The sequence below is a fragment of the Notolepis coatsorum genome (assembly GCF_963971535.1).
Source record: "Notolepis coatsorum genome assembly, chromosome: 1".
Classification (NCBI taxonomy): domain Eukaryota; kingdom Metazoa; phylum Chordata; class Actinopteri; order Aulopiformes; family Paralepididae; genus Notolepis; species Notolepis coatsorum.
The window spans coordinates 104,477,634-104,491,179 of record NC_140165.1 but is presented as its reverse complement, the minus strand read 5'-3'; the positions used below and the strand labels follow the sequence as shown (position 1 = coordinate 104,491,179).

The 13,546-nt window shown below is 48.1% G+C and overlaps 1 pseudogene across 1 annotated transcript in view; it reads left to right on the top strand.

Annotated features, from left to right (window-relative positions):
* Positions 1 to 13,546, top strand: part of LOC311246005 (claudin-7-A-like) — a 37,116-nt pseudogene that overhangs the window by 21,202 nt on the left and 2,368 nt on the right. The gene's annotated exons all lie outside the window — the stretch shown is intronic.

The window sequence follows — 13,546 nt, the reverse complement described above, 5'->3', positions numbered from 1 at the left end:
CTGATGAAACGAAGTCCACACAAATGTATAAATCGAATATTTTATATAGCAAAGGGTATATACAACGTTCACTTAATGACATATATGATTTGAAATGCACTTGTAAGGCAAATGAGTATTCGTAGGTAAATCAACATTGAATGTCCAATCTCTGGTTACGCAGGGAGCAAATATACAACCTGGTTCTTTAGGGAACTATAGCGATGGTACTTAAATGATTATAGCTGGATACACTAAAGGGGGGGTCCCGCTGGTTGTAAGACAGTAGGGGGGGGGTTAGAAGAGCCGCTGGCGGTATCCCATCTGGCCGACGAATTCTTGGGAGAATTCAGAGTGCTGAACACGGTGCCCACAGAACCTCGGTCCACAGATGAATACAGCTGGACCCTCTGGTGGACGGTAGCTGCCGGTCCACAACGAAGAGACGTGAGGCGACCTCACTCGGGGTAGAGCGCCGTCTCACCTGGACTCCTCTCCGGGGGGTAGTTCCAACACTCAGCAGTGTTGGCCGTTATCCATGGCATAATCAAAGCACCCAAAGCATGTAGATAATCCAAGCCGTGGAAGGCTCGCCGTCGTCCGGGTAAAGTAATCCAATGTACAGGTCCACTCGTCCTGGCCCGGAGCTCCTCGGATGCAAGCACCACACGTGGTCTGCCCAGCCTGGTTAAGACTCCAGATAACGTCAGGAACGATGGGGGGTACTGCTCACTTTATAACTCTAACCGAACGATGCACCATACATAATAGACTATTATTAACTTAATAGAAATACGTCCAACTCGACGGTATAGTGCCAAACTATGACAATTCAACTATTAATCCACACGATGTCTCAATGCCTATTCTGAGGCCAAGTAGGCCTTACTGCACCACACGTGCGTCGTGGGTGAGGCTTCGCGTCTGTTACTAGGTTGGAGGGTAAAGGACTAATGGACTAAAAGAAAGTTCTACTTTACTTGCGCCATATATATATGCGCTGTGAACAAATAGTACCATTCGTATTTCGCCAGACGTATTCCTACGCGGAACCGGGCTTGCCACGACATGTTCGTCGGTACGATTGAACTTGAACCAAGGGGCTTGGCTGCTGGCGCCAGGTTCTCGTCCAATGGTAGAATGAAACTATTATGGGCTGTTAGTAGACTAAAGGGATATTCAGTGCATATTGTACAAGGAATATACAGGGGATATCAAACGATATACAAATACTATTAAATATATATCCATAAATAAATATATATATTCGGTTTAATCTGATCCTTCACAACACTTTGTATTTTTACTCCACTGCATTTCAATGGAAATAGTGTATTTTTTACTCCACTATATTTATCTGAATCCATCACTAGTTACTACTACTGCACTACATGCATAGAAAACATGGCAAGAAGATTATGTACTTTAAAAAATATTTGAAGCCTGCCAACTTCAAGATGACGTAATCAGAGCCAACATAACTGGAGCGCAGACCACTTTAACATAACCTTTAGAGGTCAATTGATCGAGGTCAATGCGATATTTTCAGTTGAGTCACTGTGTGTGTGTGCTCAACTAAAAGGTTGTGGTGAATGAAACATGCCATTATTGGCTGACAGCCGGCCATGGATGCGAATCCTGGAGTATTACCCCAATCAGCCAGATTGGGGCGCTATAATTAAAGGTAAAAAAATTTAACTTTGAAAGGTCATAACTCCTACGCTGTATGTCAGATTTACACAAAACCTGCTACCGACATCTGTCTATCCTCATTCTACACACTTTCCTCAAGGACCCATCAAGTCCACCATATTGGACTTGAACCCTTTCACTACCACACTACAGAAGGTTCTATTTCATTCTGGCTTCCGCTCAGCGTCATTCTGCACTAACCTCACTTCGTGCCTAGCACTGAATAAAAAAACTCCACAATGTACCTTTACATACCGACATCCGTCTGGCCACACCCCTATCCGCTTACCTTCATAAGCAGGTGTGTGGTCACCTACTCGCCTCCTTCTTCACTTTCGCAGGGTTCAGGCCTCTCTCGTGGTCGGCAGCCACGCCCGGTAGGCGTCCGATGGATAGTTTGCCTCTCCAAGGAGCTGGTGCACCAGCGCCGTCTCCTGTGCGATGGCCTGGTTCCGGCTCTGGTTCCTCTGCTTCCGGGGAGTCGTCCGCTGTTGGGCGGCCGGCGCCTTTGGTTGCAGGGGATTTGAGACGCAAACTTTTTGCGTCAGCTCGCTCCCGTCGCAAGATGGTGGCTTGTAGACGCGAACGGCCTGGTTTTTGTGAGTTGCTGGAGCCGGATGAGGATGCGTCTGATTCTACATGGCCAATGGAAACAGAGGACTACATGGTAGAAGCGGACGGGTTCTTGTTCGAAGGCCCGGTGGAGACATGTCTTCCGCCCGTCCAGGTAACACTGGAGGGGGGTGAGATGTCTCCTTGGGATTCCTCGTACGCAGATGTTGGGTTAGAACCTCCGACTCGGCGGCGGGATGCCCTGCTATCAGCCACATCAGAATGTGGCTCCTTAACCAGTAGTCTGCTGCATGTGAGGGACGCAAGCTCGGTTGGGGAAAGTATGCAGGGGGAACTGCGTGCTTTGTTCCCCAAGCTCATGGCGGCGGCGGCAGTCGCAAACGGCGTGCCGCTGCCGCAGCCACTGCCTGTTCCTATCCCTGACGATCTCATAGGTCATCTATGGCAACGTCGCCCGGTGAGAGGGGTGGACGTTGTCTGTCCATTTTTCCCCTCAATGGAGGCCTACGTCCGTCAGGGACAGGTGGTCTCCCACATCATGGGCCTTACCCCCGCCTACGTGCAAGTCACGAGGGTGGTGGGTTTGGTAGAAGGCATGAAGGAGGGCGTGCCTCGGCTTGATAGGCCGATGGTGGCGCTCCTTTGTCCTGAGGTGGTGTGGGAGCCGTTACGGAAGCCGGTTCCCCAAGGGAAATCGGCGAGGCGGTTGGCTTTTTGGAGTGACCAGTCATTTATCTCCGCGACACAATCTCTGGCTGCCACTTCTAACATCGCGCAGCTGGCGAGATTCATGTCCGGGATACTGACGGGCGGCACGGAGCTGACTGATTTACAACATGATCAGCTCGCCCAGGCGGCAGGAGCCATCCTGCATCTGATTCAGCCGCAGGCTATAGCCGCTGGGAAAGTGCGTGCCCTGGCCACTTTGGAGCAGGCGCGTGTGCCGGAGAAGAAGAGGACTCCACTTCTGACGGCACCCCTCTCCGATGCTGGACTATTCGGGTCGGCACTACAGCTGATGACCTCAACCTGCAGGGAGATGCAGGAGGAGCGCTCCGTGCTCCAGCCTCATTTCCCCCCACCCGATGTCGCCGGTGGAGTCAGACGGCAGGCGCGTCGTCGAGGTTCCGCCGCCGTGGCCGCCGCTGCTACCACCGCCACTGCTGGACCTTCGGCGAAGAAGGCCAGGAGGAGAGAGGGCGCCTCCGCCACTGCAGCCAGCCCATCTACGCCCGGAGGTGACGGTAGGGATCGTCGTGACCAGCCGCCGATCGTTTACCGTCCCTCCGGGGCTCCACGGGGTGGCAAGTCCTGAACGGCTCGTGGCAGGCGTCGCTAAAAAGATAATTGACTTTTTCCCTCTGTGGTCCCCCCCTGTTCCCTTCCCGGCCCAAATATGATTTTGTTGAAAGAAATAAAGAGTCCCTCCTAAGGAGGGACTGTATTTTTTGTTACAAACTGTGTGTTTATTCACCAAACATATGATGGGGATGCGACGTGTGAATCTTTCGCTAGTATGGGTTTGATAGGAGGGCTAGACGTTACATTCATGTTAGAGCTTAAGCAAGGCCTGCAGCCTACACTCGGTTGAAAAAGGTTTTTTCTGCCTCGACCTGAATCTTCACATAAAAGTAGAGGTTAGTTGTGTGCTCTGTTGCTTAAACAGTGATATTGAGCTGCAACACTTTTGTGTTGGTCTGCAGTAATGCTCGTATGAAAAAGTACCGCGGCTCAGCCGCTCTCTCTCTCTATTAGATTTTTCTGTGTCTTACGACATGGATACGGGTGTCGGGTTCACACATACACAACTTGGCCTTGTTATAAACCCTGTTCACAGATGTGTCTGTGGCTAGCGTGCATTGAATTAGCTTGTGCTGTTCATTAGCATTTTGCTACTTAAGGTATCATATGGCTGTTTGTTGTTGTCGTATGCAAGGGTTGGGCTTGCGAGGGGGTACCGGATAAACCCCTCCTTCCCTCTTCTGATTGGTCAGGGGGTTTATTGGACTCTCTTTTCATTTGGTCAGGGCCAAGCTGTTAGGCAGCTTGGCACGGGGGGGGGGGGTTTCCCAGACTCCGCACCTATCACAGGCGGTTGAGTCTTGGGTTTCCCCCCATCATAGCAAACGTCACTAGGCACGTTTCTATTGGACGGCGGCTTCCGTGAGTTTTAGACCCGTATGTAGGGTCTGTTGTTGTCAAGTTGTCGGGGCAGAGCGTAATAACTTACTGTTCTACTACGCTCGATATACGTGTAACTTGAGTCTGTTGGTCACGTGACTCAATGTTACCATGACTTTTCAATCTATGGCTCACGTGGGAAGTCTCTCTGAGGAGTCCCGTCTCTCCTCTGTGGTGAGGGTGGCGGGATGTAAGAATGTAAACGATTTTTACCCTCGGCTGCGTCACGTGGGATTCATGTCAGTCGGTGTTTCTTTCTTTTTTAATAAAAAAAGAGTGAAGAATATGAAGCACGACAAACTTCTTGTCGTTCTCCCAGGCGACTTGAAGGACCAATGTCTGGTGTCTGGTTAGACTATCCATTGATGTGTTTGGGTCTCGACGCATACATAGTGCTGGCTCGGGGTGTTTCTGTTAAGAATCATGCAGGGGGCTAGTACGCCTTGGTTGCTCGTTATTAAAACAGCGTTTTTTATAGGGCAACTGGGATGGGGGATTTTTTCCTCTTCCGAGAGCCTGTTACTGGGTCTCGACGGATTCCCGTTCATATCTGGGGGATGTTAACGGAATAGATCAGAACATAGGTAGAGGGGTCTCTGAGCGCGGTACAAATGGGACCGTCTGGGTGGCGCCCTCTTTTTATGTTTTAGATCGACACGCATACCTACCCCCTCTCCTGGAGTGGGCATGTCGGCGTGGTTAGGGCACGGGACTGGTTCTGGTCGTGCTGGTCCAGGTCAGTTAACTCGTTGTCCGCCGGGGACGCAGATCTGCTGTTCTGGTACCCTGAGGGACTTGTGCTTTTTTCGGGGGGAAAAATTCCAGGTCGGCCCGGGTGTCACAGGGTTAGGCGTTATGGAAATCCTTTGTTGGGTACATGTTGTACCTGGCACTATCATAAGGGGCTGGTTCTCCTTTCTTTCGCTCCTCTCTCACGCATGGCGAAGAGGGGGCTGTTGGGGTGGTCTTCTGGACCTCCTCTGGTAACCCTGTGTGCTTCCCGAGCCGCCGGGCCCGGTCCGAAGTAATGTTTCGTTGAAACCGTAGGCCTGGGATAACCCTTTTTGGAAACTGAAACACTTGTACTGCGGTATAGCTGGTGTATACCCGCAGGTGTGTTTTGGAGTTTTTTCTTGAGGGGTTATAGGAACAACCACCATCTGTGGTACCGAGAGGGTGGTTGATTCCCTGGTGTGTTGGAGCAGAGTCAACTCCCGGGTTACCCGGTTGAGTGTGCCCCTGCACGTTCATGACGTCTGCCAATCGTGTCAGCCTTCTCTGCCTCGACCCCTCTGGGTGGGTTTTTTTTTATGGAGGCTTTGTCATGGTGCGCAACAATGCCAGCATACGCCCCTTCCGCCGGGGGGCTGTTTTCAGTTGACCCCTTTGGCGCTTGTCTCGTCCGCAGTGCTCCAGGCTCGGGTCTACAGCCTGCTGCCTGGTTTCCCCGGTGCGCTGCCTGCTTCCGTTATGGTTAACCTTTTGAGTGCTTCAAAGTTACGGCCATGCTGACTGCCTGTGTTGCAGGGTCAGTGTGCCAGGCGGCGTACTAATGGGGGGAAGGGCCCGCTCTTGGAGGGGCCCTGTCCGAATACGCTGGCGATGTGGGGGGCGGTGTCACTGAGTGACCGCCTGGTGAGGTCTTGATGCCTGGCGTCATTGACTTCGCCGGGCCCCCTTTTTTCCAGGGGGTCGAGTCCCTTCAGGGGGTCTGGGTCTTCCTTCGCGCTCCGCTGCTACGGCCTTGCCACGGGGTTGAGTTGCTCTTGACTCCGTGATTTTGGGGGCAGTAACGAGGGTTGTTCCTTCCGTTCGTTCCCTGGTGGCATGCAGGTTGTGCGTGTGCGTAGTCGTGGGGTCAAGCCACGGTCTGCTCACTCTGTGCGTTGAGTTGTTTGAGTTCCTCTTCGCACGGTCGGATCCGTCTCCCTCCCGTCCTCCAATAGGGAGGGTATCCCTCCATTAGGGAGGGTCGGGGGGCTCGGTCCTCTCCGGTCTGATGGTTGTGGGGGGCCTCAGCGGGGTACATTTGTCGAGCTTCTGGCTTCCGCTCAGCTCCTCTTGTGCAGAATGACGCTGAGCGGAAGCCAGAATGAAATAGAACGTAAGGTTATGTATATAACCAAGTTCTATGAATACTGGTGACGCTCAGCGTCAGGACGCCACTGCGGCCCTTGATCTCGCCTTGTGGTGAAAGTTTGGGAAGGAGGCGAGTAGGTGACCACACACCTGCTTATGAAGGTAAGCGGATAGGGGTGTGGCCAGACGGATGTCGGTATGTAAAGGTACATTGTGGAGTTTTTTTATTCAGTGCTAGGCACGAAGTGAGGTTAGTGCAGAATGACGCTGAGCGTCACCAGTATTCATAGAACTTGGTTATATACATAACCTTACGTTAACCCTTCCACTACCACACTACAGACGGTAAGTTAACCGTCTGTAGTGTGGTAGTGAAAGGGTTAACCTTCTGTAGTGTGGTTGCAAAAGGGTTACCTGTCTGTAGTGTGGTTGCGAAAGGGTTAACTGTCTGTAGTGTGGTAGTGAAAGGGTTAACCTTCTGTAGTGTGGTAGTGAAAGGGTTAACCTTCTGTAGTGTGGTTGTGAAAGGGTTAATCATTTGGTAGTGTGGTAGTGAAAGGGTTAATATCTCCTCCTAAACCGTAGGTCCGATTGCCACCAAATCTTCTGTGGATCATTACTGGAGCAAACTTATCAACTGTTTCATGAGGCTTGTTGACAGGGGCATGCACAGACAATTTGGGGGGCAGGGGCTCTAGGCGGAGGGGGGGGGGGGGGGGGTGCATGCCAGGTACTTTCAAAATAGATAAGGTAAATCTTTTCCGTGGATAGTAGTATCCATTTCCGTCTTCATATTTTTCGTGGATAGAAGTATACTTTTCCGTCTTCATATTTTTGGTGGATAGTAGTATACCTTTCTGTCTTCATATTTTTCGTGGATAGTAGTATACCTGCCAGCGGTGTATAGATATAGATATATTATATAGTATCTATTAGGGGTGTAACGGTACACAAAAACCACGGTACGGTACGTACCTCGGTTTTGAAGTCACGGTTCGGTACAGGTTTTCGGTACATTGGGGGGTGATGTAGGGTGATGTAGGGGTGATGTAGTGTGCAGTAACTAATTGTACTTGTAGGGCTGTCAACGAATATTCTATATTGAAATTAATAATCGACAAAAAATTACAATAGTTATATTAGATTGTGAAAAAAATAGCCCCGGTGGGCGGGGGCGTTAGTGGTTAACATACCGCTGTATTTGTTCGGTACACACTACACAGCCCTTCGGTACGGTACGGTACACACTGAAACGGTTCGGTTCGGTACGGATACGTGTACCTTTACACTCCTAGTATCTACACATTCTGTATAAAGGATTATATGCAGATATATACAGACAGACAGATATATATAAAAAATATATATATATGGGGTGTGTGTTTGTGGCCCGGGGAGTGGGGGGGGGGGTTGTTGGAGGGGCAGGGGCCATAGTAGGGTGGGGTGAGATTCCAGTATAGGCCAGTTTATGCGGAGTGGTAAATGAGCTTTCTTTGTTGCCCCACAGAATATGGGTGTATGTTTTTCCTCCTCTCACCACCCTCACCTCTCTCTCTCTCTCTCCTTCATTATTTTACCCCCCTCACTCCATCCTTTCAGCATGCCCCCGCCACCACCACCCTCCATCACTCCATCCATGCTCTGCTCTCTCTCTCTCTCTCTCTCTCTCTCTCTCTCTCTCTCTCTCTCTCCATCATCCTCACCTCCCGTTTCATCTATCTTTCCACCCCTCCCTCCCTCCCTCCCTCCCTCCCTCCCTCCCTCCATCTGGGGGTTTGTTTGTTTAGGCAGGGACGTCCCGGACTGGCACTGACTGGTTCTAGGTGGAGAGAGAGAGAGAGAGAGAGAGAGAGAGAGAGAGAGAGAGAGAGAGAGAGAGAGAGAGAGAGAGAGAGAGAGAGAGAGAGAGAGAGAGAGAGAGAGAGAGAGAGAGAGAGAGAGAGAGAGAGAGAGAGAGAGAGAGAGAGAGAGAGAGAGAGAGATGAGTTTTATAGGGGGTTTGACAGATGATGGTCCGGACAGTGTCCTTTCACTGCCCCTCCCCCTTTCAAACAACAGGAGATGGGGGGGGGGTCTGTGTGTGCATGTATGTGTAAAAGTGAGCAAGAGAAATTCTATGTGTCTGTGTGTGTAAAAGTGAGAGAGTGAAAGAGAGGGAGTGTGTGTGTGTGTGTTTGTGTATGTGTGTGTGTGTGTGTGTGTGTGTGTGTGTGTGTGTGTGTGTGTGTGTGTGTGTGTGTGTGTGTGTGTGTGTGTGTATGTGTATGTGTGCATGTGTGTGTGTGTGTGTGTGTGTGTGTGTGCGTGCGTGCGTGCGTGCGTGCGTGTGTGTGTGTGTGTGTGTGTGTGTGTGTGTGTGTGTGTGTGTGTGTGTGTGTGTGTGTATCCCAGGGTTTCCCTTCCAGGAAGAGCAGACGATAAAGGACCCTGGCAGCCCGATGTGAGTGTAATTCACGCCCCCTGGACACACACATAAAGGCCCCGTGAGAGACAGTGGCCCGTTAATTTGCCCCTCTGTTCCACAGTGTGTACTGGGATACAACGTTTGTGTATGTGAAGCGGGGCTCTCCCCTCTTTGTCGACCGGTTGATTAATTGCTCAATTTGGTGTTAGGGTTTGTTAGTTATTTGTTACCGTAGCTGTTATTATGTGTGTTTTTATTTGTTTTTTTATTGTCACAAACAAAGGTCTAATAATAATAATAATATAAATGTACCTTTGGACCGGGTTGTTGTGGAGCCAACCCGTCCAGTAAGTGCATTTAGCACAGGTCCCAGTAGGAGGAAATAATAAAGCATTTTCAAAAGTAAATGAGATTTATTGTATAAAGGGGAATGCAGCCCACAAACACAAACTGACACAAGGGAAGGGGAGAACAAAACAGGGATATTATAGTATGCACAAATAAGGTCTGTATGTGGTGCTAAAGCAATGTCCAAACATGAGACAATTCAAACTGAATTATAAGGAAATTATTTTCACGAGGTACAGGGATGAGGAAGGGATTTGACATTCACGGGTGTATACATTTTCTTTTTTTCTTTCATGTTTTACATATATAATTAGTTTTTTTTTGCATATATATAATGTAATATATAATAATGTAATGTTTTAAATTAGTAGACTCATTTGAGTAGTGGAAAAGGGGTAGGATTAAATAAGTGTATACTTCTTCCTACTCCTTTTCGAACATGTAAATTGAGTTATGTTTTTTTGTTTGTTTATTATATATATTGTTTCCATTTCATAGATATCAATGATTTTTTTAATTTTTTATATTGTTTGCATTTACATGTTCGAAATAAAGATAAAAACACACAAGTGACCTAGTGTCACAGGACACAACCAAAAGCCACATGGTTGGCACTCTAGGAACCACCCAGCAATAATAATGCAACACAATAAGGCTATTAAAAATAGCCGAATAGCAACAGTCACACTTACTATCTGGGAACCACCCAGCAATAACAAGGCCAACACAATATATCCAGTCCACACAATTACTGTGGCAATGGCAAAGAGACCAACACACCCAACCCACAATACACAGTCTGGTGATAATGGCAAAAGGCCATGAGTGTGTGCAGCATCTCAGGTTTTATCCACCCGCCCCCTAATGAGTGATTGCCCTCAGCTGCCATCATCGTCGGGTAATCAGCCCCCTCTACAGGAAGGGGCGGGCGGCACACAAGAGGGAATTCATTACAGGTGACAATACACCCTATACAAATACTCAAATGCAATAATAAGGAGGATGACGCACCTACCTACGTCACATCCATGCTGCACTGAGTCATTTCCTGGTAATTAATGAGAAGCACCTCTCTGGTCTAAGCACTAGATTTCAAAAGGTCATCGACTAGGGATTTCTTTAGTGGAGGACAGCGGTAATGTGAATCCAATGTTGGATTATGTATGTATTTTGATGTACATTTTTGGCGCATTTCCACTGCATGGTATACTGCTCAACTCAACTACTTGACTCTCCTCGACTCTACTCAACTCCGTAGTCATAGTGGACAAACGCACCCTGGATTGACCAAGCAAATATGCACACTGTGTCTATATGTGGATAAAATATGTGCGATAGAAACACTTGAAAAGGCACACCATCAACACAGAAAGATGTTCACTGTCTTTCACCATGTCGAAGAAACCTTGTTCCTGACATGAACCAAGTCATGTAAATCTCCAGGGTCTAGTTGAGCCATGTCATGGTGAGTTTGGCACAGTGGCTACAGTAGCTGCCCGCCTGATGCGCAAATTCGCCTAAAAGATTATATTTTCATTGGCTTCCTATTATGATTCTGGGTGAGGTATAATACAATGCATAAACCTCATCATTTACTGTTTAATTTGATATATGGCATGTCACTGTAGCATTATGCATTAAGATTAGGAAAAGTAGGTGCGGCTGGGTAGCACAGTGGACTAAGCACTCGTCTACCACCGCAGAGACTCTGGGATCGAATCCAACTGGCAGCGGTACCTCCTACTAACACAATTGGCAGTGTTAGCGGGTGGGGTATGTGTCCTGGTCATTGTTAACTGCGACTCCTACTGGTCGGTCGAGGGCGCCTGTTCAGCAGGGAGGGGATCTGGGGGAAATAGTGTGAACCTCCGCACATGTGAACCTCCGTTCCGCGTTCCCCCAAGTGAAACTCCTCGCTGTCAGGTGAAAAGAAGCGGCTGGCTTCACATGTATCAGAGGAGGCATGTGGTAGTTCTACACCCTTCCCAGGTCGACAGTGGGGCAATACGCGCAACGACCAAAATTGGGATGGGTGAAAAATACAGAAAGCCTAAATTGGGATGGGTGAAAAATACAGAAAGCCCAAAAAGAAATAGAAAATAAAAGAATATATTTAAATACAATGCATTAACCTCATCATTTACTGTTTAATTTGATATATGGCATGTCACTGTAGCATTATGCATTAAGATTATGAGTACATGTATCTCGCGTGCACGTGGGCTCTCTCTTTCTCATGTGCTTGTACCTCACAATGTGATAATCACCACCTAGTACCCAGGAACTAATGTATATGGCCCGCTACATTCCCTCTGGGGGGGGGGGGGGGGTTGTTAGAATAAGACGAGGGCCCCATATTTGATGTTGAAGCGGGCCCCCTGAACCTTAAGGCTACCTGTGCTCAACTATGCTAATTTAATGTCGCCCCAACTGCTTGTTCTGGTCTACCTCTCTCTCTCGTTTAACCCTTTCACTACCACACTACAGAAGGTTGTGTGATAGTAAAGGGTTAACCTTCTGTCGTGTGGTAGTGAAAGGGTTAACCCTTTGTCACATGGCAGTGAAAGGGTTAACCTTCTGTGTTGTCGCCGTGAAAGGGTTAACCAGTTGGTAGTGCGGCAGTGAAAGGGTTAATGCCATAGTATTGAACCTCATATTCTCGTTGATATACATTAAAAACATTTTACCCCCGCAAATCTCTTAGTTACATCAACACTGTACTGTCAGAACAGTCTTATGTTTGCAGGTTAAGTATTTAATCGCCCATTAGGTCACTATCGTGTAGAATAGTGTAGTGAATCTGGCCAGAGCAGCCATCTTGTTTCACCAAATAGTGAATATTGTAAATAGTTAAATGCACTTATAATCACAACCCTGCTTAGCTTACACAATGTTGAGATTCTCTGGGCTGGGCAATAGGGCCAAAATATCATATTACAATGTGATATGCAGTGTTGTAGTTGAGTCACTAAATCTCGAGTCCGAGTCGAGTCTCGAGTCCCCAGTGTTCGAGTCCAAGTCTGAGTCACCAAAGAAGAGCCAGAGTCGAGTCCGAGTCGAGTCGCCATTACCCTAGTCCGAGTCCAAGTCATCAAGGTTGAGTCCACTCCACTCTGGCAGTCAAAGAGCTGACATACAAATTAAAAAAAGGTCTACATAAATGACACAGCGGTCACCGTTTCAAAGTGAGTTTATTTACTTTGTGACACAATAGCCAAACAAATGCACTAGCCATCAATATCTTATACCAAATGATTAGGCCCTATTACAAAAAAAATTATAACTGTATTTATCAATTAATAAGTCTGAGTCCTCGTCTGCACCTTCCGAGTCCGAATGCAGTCAACGCTCGAGTCCGAGTCCATGTCATCAGTGCTCAAGTCCAAGTCGAGTCACGAGTCCTGAAAATCAGTCCAGGACTCGGACTTGAGTACTACAACACTGGTGATATGACATGTTTTATGTCATTACGTTAAATTGACGGGAAGCAATATGATGGATCGCACATAGATGGATCTCTCTGAAGAAAATATAGTGTCTCAATAATCTTTGCACATTTAATTTCAGAGCTTTGGGAGCACTTTGTTACTTACTCTTGTGGAAAGTGCCATATAAATAAAGATGGAAAATACAAATATCAGATCGGCAATCAGTAGATACTCAATATTAAAGGTGCTGTGTGTGAAACGATCGGAGATTCCTCCTCATTAGTGACACGGGTGGACATTACCTTGCACTGCAGTCAGCCGATACCGTTTCTTCATTAAAGGTAAGGACAGACACGTGGCAGCCATTGTATTTTTTTTTTACCTTTAGGCATTTCCCAGCTGCGGAAGAGCGCGAGAGAGAGAGAGAGAGAGAGAGAGAGAGAGTTTGTTGTGGGAACCTAGCATAATGTGTAGATTACAAAAATAAAAGTTTAAAAAATGCATCTCTGAATCTCCCTCTTTCCTCTTTTTCTCTCCCTCCCTTTGCACTCTCTTTCTCTCACTCTCTCGCTCTTTTCTCTCCCTCTCTCTCACTCTCTTTCTCTCTCTCCCTCCCTCTCTCTCCCTCTCTCCCTCCCTCTCTCCTCTCTCTCACTCTCTCCCTTTTTTCTCTCCCTCCCTCTCTCTCTCTCTCTCACTCCCCCCTCTCTCTCCAATTCTCTCTCCCCCTTTTTATCTCCCTCTCTCTCACTCCCTCCCTCTCTCTCACTCCCTCCCTCTCTCTCACCCCCCCTCTCTCTCCCTCCCCTATCTCTCTCTCTCTCTCTCTCTCTCTCTCCTCTCTCCCTCTCTCTCTCTCACC